This window comes from Lactuca virosa, chromosome 1, assembly GCF_052849685.1.
Source record: "Lactuca virosa cultivar CGN04683 chromosome 1, Lactuca_virosa_CGN04683_v6, whole genome shotgun sequence".
NCBI classification, from domain to species: Eukaryota; Viridiplantae; Streptophyta; class Magnoliopsida; order Asterales; family Asteraceae; genus Lactuca; species Lactuca virosa.
This window is the reverse complement of record NC_136426.1, coordinates 19,338,354-19,350,598: the sequence shown is the minus strand read 5'-3', so window position 1 is coordinate 19,350,598 and position 12,245 is coordinate 19,338,354. Positions and strand designations below refer to the sequence as shown.

Genomic DNA, 12,245 nt, shown 5'->3' with positions numbered 1-12,245 from the left:
TCAAGTTAACAGTGGGATAAATACTTTGGATTTGTGACCCGCTACCTGAAGCCTCCTTCATACCTTGTACAAATTTTTTACTTTTTTTTCTTGTGTATGTTGATGGTTATTCTTTACAGGTTTGGGGAAAAAATGGACAACTGTTTCTAGTGAGAAATTTTTCATGACACCAAGTACACTATTTGATTATTAAACCATTCCTTTGCGATGGAATACAATTAGTATTTTTAGGCCTTTCGGGTTGATGTTTATCTATTATTGGTGCTTTAACAATCATTAAAACATCATGTTTCTCCCGTTCAAAAGGGGCAGGAAGAGGGCTCATGAACTCCTTGCATGTTTTGTGATAACAATCTATATGAAATGTTGTGATATCCATGTCGGAAATGTCATCATGTCTTAAATATTCTAAGACGTTTATAACATGGCCACACAGTAAGCCAATGATTTACCATTTTAGACATCTACAGGTTATTTCATCGAAATCAACAAATGTTGTTATTTTGGAATATGGAACTGAAACACCCCTTTTTATTTTACAATTATAAAAACATTTAAAAATACCTTTTAAAGTAAAAATCGTCATTTGTGGAATTCATTCCTAAGGCCTTAAAAGTTTTCACAATACAATTTAAGTTTCAAAGAGATTATAAATGAGGTTTACAATTCAAATATCATAAATAAGTCAAGTAACCACTACAACCCAGTCACTACTAGAACTTGAATACATGTTAAAAAGTAGTAGGTTAAGCATTAGAAATCCCTAGTGAGTAATATTAGGATTTCATCATGGTTATAGTTAATGATTAACTCAGCCCTTGACTTATGATGAATTACCCAAAATATTTTCCAGAAATTTATAACATCTTTTAAAATCCCGAAAGCCATTTCCCTTATCTTCTCCAAAACATTTAACTTTTACAAACATATAGATTCATAAAATGGAAAGAATGCAATGCAATATGCAAACTACGCTCGTTCCCGTTCATCTCTTAGTCCCGCTCACCATTCTCATTTTGGGAGCAATGAAGTCTATGACATAGTTAGAACATAGAACCTTACATCACGACTTCTTATATTTCGCCTTAGCCTTTCTATTGGGTGCATGTGAGCTATCAATTCACCGGTCTCATACAAAAGGTAGCTAGCCTTAAGTACAAGTGGGCATGTCTAAAATACCACCCTACTTCTTAGGTCGTCTTAAGTCGTCTTTTGTCATATACTTTGGAGGGACACTCACAAGTAATTTCTCATTCCTACATGAATGCACAAGTATCCATGCAAAAACTCTTTTAAAACATCTTAGACTCCTTTCTGTTTGTCAAAACTTCTTTATAAAAATCATTTTTCATGCAATGTACATGTAATTGAGCATATAAGTTAACATATAGCAAGTAATAGTAAACACATCTTTAAATCATTCTCTTTATAGAAACATAAAAATCTTGTTTTTAAAGAACGTGTATTCGATATTACTCAAATTTGAAGGAAACCCAAGTAAATCCTCTCGTCTTAAGCTTTGTGTACATCTTAGGCATCACATATAGTCATTACCAAGTATTTGTTACCAAATTGACCAAAATACTCCTCTAAGATTATTATTATTTAAACCTTAACCATAAGATTATTTACTTCCTATTAGCTTATATATAATACACCGAAATAACACGCCCCGTGTCAATGGCCCGTGTCAAACATGCCTTATGTGAAATGGCATGTGTCACTGCACCTGTAAGCCCGAAATGTGTAGAGTTTTGTTTAAAGCTTTGTAACTTGATCCCTAAACCTCCAATGACCACCAAACTTTACCAAATGGTTATTAAGGACTAATTAGAGGTTATTCACACCTTAAATTCATAATTAAGTCTTATTTCCATTATGGCTTAATCATTAAGACATTCTAGATGTCATATATGCTTGAGGTTGCATATATGAGCATCAAAACTTAACCAAGTGTCTTAATGGCCTCAAATGATCAAATCCTCACCAAATCCTCATTTAAATTCATTCCCCCTCGTATAATTCATCATCTAATGTGTTATTAATTCATGAAGCTTATAACAATGAAATATATAGGGATAGAATTAGGGATTCCATTCCATGAGATTTTACCAAATCTAGATCCAATTGAGATTTCATTATTTAATTATCTCCATGAATGCACAAGAATTACTAAAACTATAATTCATATATGATTTAGTTTCAATCAATGAAATCACTAGTTCAATAATCTAAACCTTACAATTCATGGTTCATGGAGTGCTTCCTCCATTAATGGAACTTGGAGATCCAAATATCAACCAAAGCTTCATTGGAATCAAATGGAAGTTGATTCAATTAAGGATGAGAGTGTTGGGTTTTTATTCAAAAGTTTGTTTCTAAAACACAAGATTAGTAATAGAAGCCTTAAAAATTTGAACAAAATATATTAGTTTTATTCCCACCAAAGGATATATTTGCAAAGTTTGGAAAGAAAATAACAACCATAAAAATGGGGGGGGGGGGGAGATTAACAACCTTTGTAGTCCTTTGAGTCCTCAAGGGGAGGCTTGAAAGTTAATGAAAATGACAAAGATCCAAAGTAGAATCCCTCTATGTGTATCCAACAACAAGTCACCAAACCACCAATAGATGTTATTCTATCAATTTTATATATAGTTGCTCTTGAGCCTCAAAGACTTATAATAAATACGTCTTCAAAGCAGAATTAACTAGAGCACCAAAAACTACACAACAAGATTGCTATTAAGAGGAGAGGGAAGACAGGAAGGCTTTCTTTTGCATTAAAAATAAGAAGAGAAAAGTAACTAGTTTTAGTTCTCTTACTTATTTTATACTTACACCTGCATATGTTTCAACCCATGTTTTCATTAAATGACTTCTTGACTTGCAAGTAATCAAAGTGGTGTAAGGAGAAAGTCAAAGCAAGAAATCTATCCATACTTGTACAAGTATGGATGGTTGAATGAGAGAGATAGAGGGAGGAATAAGTGTTAGGATACCATCAACTAAAGGTAAGAGAGCAGGATATCGAAAAGACTGCGTTCAGAACAAGATATGGACACTATGGATTTTTGGTTATGTCGTTCGGACTAACCAATGCTTCAGCAGCTTTCATGGATTTGATGAATAGGGTTTGTAAACCATACCTTGATAAATCCGTGATAGTATTCATAGATGATATCTTGATTTACTCAAAAAGCAAGCGGGAGCATGACAAGCATCTGCGTGAAGTGCTAGAAGTTCTGAAAAAGGAGAAGCTGTATGCAAAGTTCTCCAAATGTGAATTTCGGATTCAATAAGTCCAATTTTTAGGTCATGTGGTTAACCAAGAAGGAATAATGGTTGACCCAGCAAAGATTGAAGTTGTGATGAAGTGGGAACAACCAAAAAGTCCTACAGAGATTCGAAGCTTTTTAGGATTAGCCGGATATTATCGAAGATTTATCTAAGGCTTTTCTTCGATCGCGACTCCATTAACAACTTTGACCCACAAAGGAGCTACTTATACTTGGAATGAGAAGCATAAGGAAGCCTTTGAGAAGTTAAAGAAGAGATTGTGTGAAGCACCGATTCTTTCGTTACCTGAAGGAGTTGATGACTTCGCAGTTTATAGTGATGCCTCTGGAGTTGGGTTAGGTTGTGTTCTGACCCAAAGGGATAAAGTGATAGCGTTTGCATCGAGGCAATTGAAAGAGCATGAAAAGAATTACCCCACTCATGATCTGGAGTTGGCAGCGGTAGTATTCGCCTTAAAGATATGGAGACACTATCTTTATGGTACTAAATGCAAACTTTTCACTGATCATAAGAGTCTTCAATATCTCTTTAATCAGAAGGAATTGAACATGAGGCAACGACGCTGGCTAGAATTACTCAAGGACTACGACTGTGAGATACTTTACCACCCTGGTAAAGCAAATGTTGTTGCTGATGCTCTCAGTCGGAAAGTAAATCTTGAAAAGAAAAGGCCAAGAGCGTTGAGAATTGAAGTTGTCTCGACAATTGTGGAAAGTATAAAGAAAGCTCAGGAGGAAGCTTTAGAGAAAAATGACCGAAAGGAGGAACGTTTGGGTAAAACGTTGGTGTTTGATACAAACGGTCAAGGACTGAAGGTATTCAAAGATAGGATTTGGGTACCTAAGACGGGAGGAGTAAGAGATCTTCTGATGGAAGAAGCTCACAAGACCATGTACTCGATTCATCCCGGCAATACAAAAATGTATAGGGATCTAAAACCCTATTACTGGTGGCCGACCATGAAGCTCGATGTTGCTAAGTATGTGGCCGAGTTGTTGGCCTCTTATTGAGAAAAAATGCCAAATCCGAGAAATTTCGCATAGTGGACTTCGGCCACGTCACCTACTCTGCATGCATGCCACATGTCCGAAATTGCTGAGTCATCCGACGCGTGCCCAGGTGACTCCTCGCATCTGAAGCCGCCTCACCTCGCACCGACGCGTGTCGCACCACCTGTCCGAGCTTCGCAGGCACCACGACTCCCCCCCTCGGACCTAGACCTTGGTCCAATAAGAGGCCAACAACTCACCCAGGTGACTCTTCTGGTATGCGTGTTTAGGACAACTACCGACACGTCTAAACCTGGAAAAAAGAGGGGTCATTATGAGCAACAACCTCAGTCCCATCTGCTCCTATGTCCTTGAGTCAGAGGAACATCTATTATATGTATCCCATATTCAACATGAAAAATTTGGTTGTTACCGTCTGTCACAACTGCCAATAACATGGTGCCTTTGAAGTCACCCTTTAGGTGGGTTGATGATATATGGTCCATTAGCATGGCCTAGACTGATCTAGAGCGCCAGCCTGGCCTGGCGTGCTCCTGCCAGCCCTGCCTAGCGTTCCCTTGCTAGCCTTGCTGGGGACTCCCTTGCCAGCCCTGCTGGGGACTATCCTGCCGGCCCGGCCAGGCGCTCCCTCGCCTGGCACTCCCTTGTCATCCCTTCCTGGTGCGCGCCCGCCAGCCCCGCCAGACGCCTCCGGGCGGCCTTGCCCAGCTCCTTGCTAGTTGGGCCTGAATTGGGCTGGCCCAAGGCCTGACCCAATTCCCCTTGACCTAATTGTCCACTATAAATAGAATAGTGCCTCCTCCATGAAGGAGGACTTTCCCAGGACCCCTTTTCCCTAAGACCTTTTCCCTAAGGTCCTTCCCCATGGCTCAGCCGCCACTACACTCTGGTCGGGTGGCTCAGCCGCCACCCGCCGCCGTCAGCCACCATACACCACCACCAGCACCAAGATGGTTCTCTCTAGCTAAAGAGAACCATCTCAGATCTACCAGCTGATATAACTTGACCGTCGGAGTCCGCTCCCGAGGCACAGTCCCTGGGGCGGCTCTAACAACTTTGCACTGTGATATAAAGATCTCCGCCGCAGCAGAAGACCAGAAGAGCCGCCGGAGGTCGATGCCGCATCATTTGGCGCCATCCCGGATTCGAGCAAGTAGCAAAAGCCTCTGTTGGCCTCTAGCTTGATTTTGCCCAGATTTGTTCAGATCTGATGTGTTTTCATCTAAGATTTGTTCAGATCTGTTCATTTCTACCACTATTTGGTTCATATCCATTTGGTTTCTACCAAGATTTGTTCAAACCGATTTGGTTCTTGACAAGATCCTTTCAGATCTGTTTAACCATCGTTCAGATCTGTTGATTTGCTTAGTTTTATGCAACGATCTTTTTATTTGCTTGTTTTTTCGCTCAGATCTTTTGATCTGTTTGAGTTTTCTAGCTTAGATCTTCAGATCTGCCTTGTTTTTTGCTCAGATGTCTAGATATGTTTCGTTTTAGTTCATCTGAGCAACCCTCAAGTCTTAAAAGACTTTTACAGATCTCACTTTCATCTATATTTTGATGGATTATTCAGAAAGTTGGGGGAGAAAAGAGATTTCTATGAGTTTTTCTTCATTTTTGTTTATATTTTCGAATTTTATTCAGCAAGTTGAAGAACAAACAATATTTTGCAAGTTTTTACTTCTTTTGCTTGCTAATTTTCGAGAAAATCGGTCTTTGTTTCCTGATTTCTCATGTGCAACTTCATTCAAGTTGTTTATTTGATGCTTCCTCTAGAAGCTTAGAGATGGAAAACAAAAGATTTTCAGATCTGTTGAGCAAACTGAAGAGTAAAGAAGGTTTAGTGAGGAAAACCCTTTTTAGATCCGTTTCTTGTTCATATATTGGGGGTTTGTTGAGCAACTTCAGAAATTTTTTTATGAGTTTTACTTCATTTTCTGTTTATATGTTACAGAAAAACAATTTTAGTTTAGATTTTCTGTAAAGAACTTCAATTCCTGAAGCATTTATTTGTACCCACAGCGGTGTACATTGTACATTTCACAAAACCCTTCAGATCATATTAAGTCATTTTTACCTCAAAAACGTACTCTGTCCTTCTAATAGTTACTGCTTTGTAAAAAAATAATAATAAGAGGAGAGAGTAGTATTCAGTGCATACGAAAGATACAAAACCCTATTAGATATGTCTTGTTTGTACTTTGGGGTTTGTCCAAGTTTGAGGAAAGGAAGTTTGTTTAAGTCAAACAAAGGGATGAAAGTTACCTCCACCCAACAATTTACCATTTTAGTTCATGGTTCTTTTAAAAAAAAGGGGAAATTACCATGGCTTACAGTTTACTAGTTAGTCAAAATAAAAAAGAAAAAAAAAAGGCGGGTGTAGGGATGATACAAAAATCAATCAATATAAAAGAAGGAAAAAAAAAGACAGTATACAAAATGGTGATTCATTGAAAAAACCAGATACAACAGTTGTATGGCTCTTTGTCGTTACATGACCGACAAAAAAAAAGGGGGGTAGGGTATACAACCTACATCGTAAATAGAAGACAAAAAACGTGGGACCCACCAGGTCCAATCATCCCATCAGTCACCACCTACCACACCCGTTTTCTTCTCCAAGCATCGATTATCGGAGTTTGACTGCATCCTCCGCCCGATTGAAGATCATCATCCCACTATAGTGACCACCGGGCCCCCTGTTTTCCATGATCCATCGCTGGGAATTGAAGCTAGCGCTCCACCGGTCGTGCAACTTCTCCAACACGCGCAACCTAGTACCTGTGGAGCTCCAATTGCTGGCCATCTGTCGATTTCCTGCAACAACCACTCAAACAGCGTTCACCAACGATTGGAACCAAGGCACCGACCGAACCATCCGTTGTATTCCCAACACTACCGCCCCCCTACCGCTTGCTACCCTTTCGCCACCATCGACGGAAGGACCACCGAAAAATCCCACTCCGACCTTCCCTCTACCAGCGACCAAGCACAAGAGGCGAGCTCACTGCTGCGATCTCCAACATACCATCCGATTGCAACCAAATCATCTCCAACCGGTTCTCGCTTCAAACGCCGTTGAAGCGCCCCCGACGACAGTCTTCACCACCGGTGACATAGTAAATCAGAGCCGCCGGTAATCACGTCACTATTCCGACCTTCCCCAGTCGAAGATTCTCAGGCGAAGGACCACCAATCTCCTGCAATAGCAGCCTCGACACCGAACACCTTCAAGGGCGACGCAACAGCTCCATGTCCCCAGAGAATTCGTTGACGCTCCCATCTCCGCCATTACCACCTACTCGTCAACCTACAGCAGCAACCCCAACGCCATCTGCTGACGATCTTCTCCGATCTCCCTGCAACCGGCGTCCTCCGGTGAGAAACACCCACATCCAGTCGTTTTCCTTCCTTTTTGGTACCCCTGGGAAACGTGAGTGAAGAACAGCTGGAACGTTTTGTCTGATTCAAAACCAATACCAAGAAGATGGGCCCCACATGTGCTTTGGTGTCCATAATTCCATATACACACAAAATAATATAATAAGATTTGGGCTAATAATTCGCAATTTGGGCTGATTTCACAAACGGGCTATGACATGTTGGACCATTACATATTATGGGATATTTCAAAACAAGTTTGGGCTCCTAAAGATTTATCTTGGGCTGACTAATTAGAAATGGATTGCAATATCCATCTTGGGCTTCTCCTAGTTTTTATGGAACATCTCAACATTAAAATGATCCACTTTTGCAAGATAATAATCAGCTATTCACTGTTTCACATGATATAAATATGCCCAACAAAACCCGACTTTAGAAGATGCGTTGCGACTCGGACTCGCACGACATTTCCAAAAAAAAGGAGGGAGAAGAGTAGTGCATCACTACTACTGCTACTCGTGAACCGCTTAGAAACAATCGTGACGAGCAATATGAATCGATTTATTATTTCAAGAAAAAATACTAACTATTTGATCGAGTTGTTTTTTCAGAGTCGCTCTAGCGCTGCGATACTCAGAGTGCACCAACAGCAAACTCGCGGAGCAAAGCCCGGCCTGTAAAATATTTACAAGGGACTTGCGAAGTGTGCACCGCTGACCAGTCACTCAAAGTTCCCATCTAGCGGGCATAGAAATATAACTCCCCACCCGGTGTTGGCTGCGGGTCTCGTCCCCCTCACCGAGGTGCGCGTACAACGCTTAGAGCGTCTATTTCTATTAACAACTTTCAGCTGTGACTGGAACGCGGGAATCATGGACCAAGTACGTTGTATCTATTTACAGACTTCGGAGCTCGGCAACGGTCTTAGAGACTGTATGGCAAGCTTACGCTCCTCGGCTACCTTGGCCCGATGCCTTATCGAAATCAGTGTCGCGTAACACTCTTTAGCAGCCTCGGTCTACATTATCGCAACAACAGTTACGTTGCATCGCCCCAACTGGCTCGCGCTCCTCTCAAGAAAGGAGTATCAATTCAGATCAAGCCGCATAAGCAACTCTTCGCACAACCCCACGACTCTCGTGGGCGAGGTTCGGTCGTTCTCTCTATTATTTAATGTATTGGTGCTTTATCTAGTCCGATCCGATTGTCAGCAACCCAACCGCACCAGACTAGGGGGACTTGACGACGCACAATTTATATGACTAGTTCCAGTCCGATGTCATTGGCCGCGTACCAATAACACCAGACTAGGGGGACTTGATGATATATGGTCCATTAGCATGACCTACACTGATCTAGAGCGCCAGCCTGGCCTGGCGTGCTCCTGCCAGCCCTGCCTAGCGTTCCCTTGCTAGCCTTGCTGGGGACTCCCTTGCCAGCCCTTCTGGGGACTCTCCTGCCGGCCCGGCCAGGCGTTCCTATCCTGGCACTCCCTTGTCATCCCTTCCTGGTGCACCTCCGGGCGGCCTTGCCCAGCTCCTTGCTAGTTGGGCCTGAATTGGGTTGGCCCAAGGCCTGACCCAATTCCCCTTGACCTAATTGTCCACTATAAATAGAATAGTGCCTCCTCCATGAAGGAGGACTTTCCCATGACCCCTTTTCCCTAAGACCTTTTCCCTAAGGTTCTTCCCCCATGGCTCAGCTGCCACTACACTCCGGTCGGGTGGCTCAGCCGCCACCCGCCGCCGTCAGCCACCATACACCACCACCAACACCAAGATGGTTCTCTCTAGCTAAAGAGAACCATATCAGATCTACCAGCTGATCTAACTTGACCGTCGGAGTCCGCTCCCGGGGCACAGTCCCTGGGGCGGCTCTAACGACTTTGCACTGTGATATCCAGATCTCCGCCGCAGCAGAAGACCAGAAGAGCCGCCGAAGGTTTATGTCGCATCATGGGTCATGTCTATCACGAGGGTATGCCTATAACATTTAAGAATGGCACGTAACTACAAAACAATCAAAATAACTTAACAAAAATTAAGGAGTTTACCAAAATAGCCATTTGGAAATAGACTATATAAACTTATAAATCATGAAAACCAAGATTACCATGTAACCAATCGAGAGAAAGTATAACTCAAATTAGTTATGAGCATAAGTATGAATCTATGCCAATGTTCCTGGATTATGGATTTTCGAGTTGTAACAATACACATGGAGTCTATAATATGATTCTTATTGGGGCCGACTCAATATTTTAAGTGCATGTTGTTTACATGCCATGCATGTTTGTATGAAATATGTTTTTTGTATTTGGAAGTGAAATCTCGTTTGATGTCAGTTCCACAATAGACTCTGTTATGATCATTACCCAACACACCCACAATTCAATTGCCCAAACTTTTTTTGTTGGTTTGACAATATTTTGGGTTCAATTATGTTGAAGAATAATTGTGTTCGACCATAAGTTTCCAAACTTCGAACATGCTATTATTTCCAATTTTATAGTTGAAATATATTAATGATAAGTTATTTTATTTACTTCTTTTATATAGTTTATTTTAGCATTTTTTTTTGTTTTTACATTGTATATTTTATCTTTTCTTTATCTTGGATCATATCAGGTGTTTTCTCTTTTGCATAAGGTGTTTTGTAGGTTTTGGAGTCTCGTTGCGGTTGCAGATTATCTTGTTGCTAAGTTGTTGGGCTTTATGGCCGTTCGAGGAGTTATTGGGCTTTATCAGATCCATTTTGGAGCATTGGGCTTGATGGGTTGAAGACTTGGATGGGTCATGGACTCTTGAAGATGGGATTGGACTATCCATTTTGATTCTAAAAGATGACCGATCCATATTTGAAGATGATTGGTCAATATTGGACTATCTCAGTCTTCTAGTATTTGCTAATTCCTTGATGTTAAAACATTTTTATGATATATTATCTTTTTGTCATGAGTGGCTAGGTACTATATTTTGGTTAACTTGGGCTAAAAGCCTTGGATATTTGTGAGTTTTGAAGGATTCATATTTGGTTATCATTTATCTCATGTTTATGATTCTTAGTTCATAATTCTTATGCTTATTTAATACTTTAATCATGAGCTTGGTATTTGATGAGCAATTGTTGGTCTCTTTCTTTGATTGAGTAATGAATCATTGAATTTGCTTAGAACAAAGGCTTTATGATGGTAAAAATCATCTTTAGGTTATAGATCATGACTCCTTTATAGATATGTAAGCATTGATGTAACATCCGGACTTCGAGGTATATTATTTATTTATTTATTTTTGAGGACTGTTGAGAAACTCGACGAGTTGGTGCTACAACTCGTCGAGTAGAGTCGCGATGTGCCACGTAGGATTAATGATCTACTCGAAGAGTCAGAGAGTCGACTCGCCGAGTAGACGCTGTGAAGAGAAACCCTAAATCCACGGGTTTGGGGCCTATATAAGGACACTTATAGCCTCATTTGCGGCTCACCAGCTGCTTAACCCTACTGTGTGAAACCATAAACGAGTGTAGTGAGCTAAGAGAGTCTCCAAGCTAACCTTGAAGGATTTTAGTGCATCTTTAAGGAAGAAGAGGAGTTTGTTCAGCAAGAAACAAGAGGGAGCTGTTGGGGTTCAGGCCATTTCGTCCAAAGCTTCAAGAGGAAGGTAAAAAGCTTGAACATTTCCCCTTTATTTGGTTAGATCTCATAAGTTTGAGAAATTAGAGTTTTCATCACATTTTATTTGGGAATTTGAGTATACTAAGTTATCAAGAGGTTTAAACGTCAGATCTGGACCTTGTGAGGTCCCTAGAGCCCAAAGGTCCCAACTTTATTCATCCATATGAGGAGTATGGTGTTTAACACCTTGTGAGAACATGTATTGGTAGATTGGAGCAAAACCACCATGCATGAGCGTAAAGATCGAAGCTTTACGTGACAATCGAGCCTTAGGATGGTAGATCCAGTGTTTGGAGTGATAGATCTTCCTTAAAATGTCTGAATGAGAAATCAGATCGAATAGACTCGCCGAGTCCATGTCCTGACTCGACGAGTCGGTTAGGGTTTGTCCCGGTGAGCTTGATCATGCGGAAGCTCGACGAGTTGGGGGTCAACTCGACGAGCTGAGTTGGACATTTCATGAGACTTCTGAGGAAATAGGTGGACTTGACGAGTCACATAGATGCACTCGGCGAGTCGGGTCAAACTTGGACTGTTGACTCGAGTTGACTTCTGTTGACTTTAGGGTTTGGTCAATATGAGTAATGGAGACCATGGAGGGGTAAAATGGTCTTTTACCCATTCCAAGAGTTAGAGAGAACGAGATAACAACCTTTGGTATATTTAAGTATAAGTATAGTATTAATTAGAGATATTTATCCTATGTGTTAGGCGGAGGCTAGTTCGAGATTTCCGAGTACGAGACTTTTACTTGCTAGCTTACGAGGTGAGTCTTCTCACTATACTTATCATGAGTGGTACCTTTGTATGATTGAGATGTTTATTGTGCTTAACTGTGTATCTTAATATTTTGCATCATGTCCTGTGATTTATGCTGA

General features: G+C 40.9%; 1 long non-coding RNA gene across 2 annotated transcripts; it reads left to right on the top strand.

The window, feature by feature from the left end:
• Positions 1-6,897: 6,897 nt before the first annotated feature.
• Positions 6,898-10,738, top strand: LOC145133690 (uncharacterized). 2 transcript variants are annotated; one of them, XR_013718678.1, is made up of 2 exons: positions 6,898-9,671; positions 10,354-10,738. It is a non-coding gene; the product is annotated as an uncharacterized LOC145133690 (long non-coding RNA). The 2 variants fall into 2 exon arrangements; XR_013718679.1 differs by having other exon boundaries at positions 10,343-10,738.
• Positions 10,739-12,245: the final 1,507 nt, after the last annotated feature.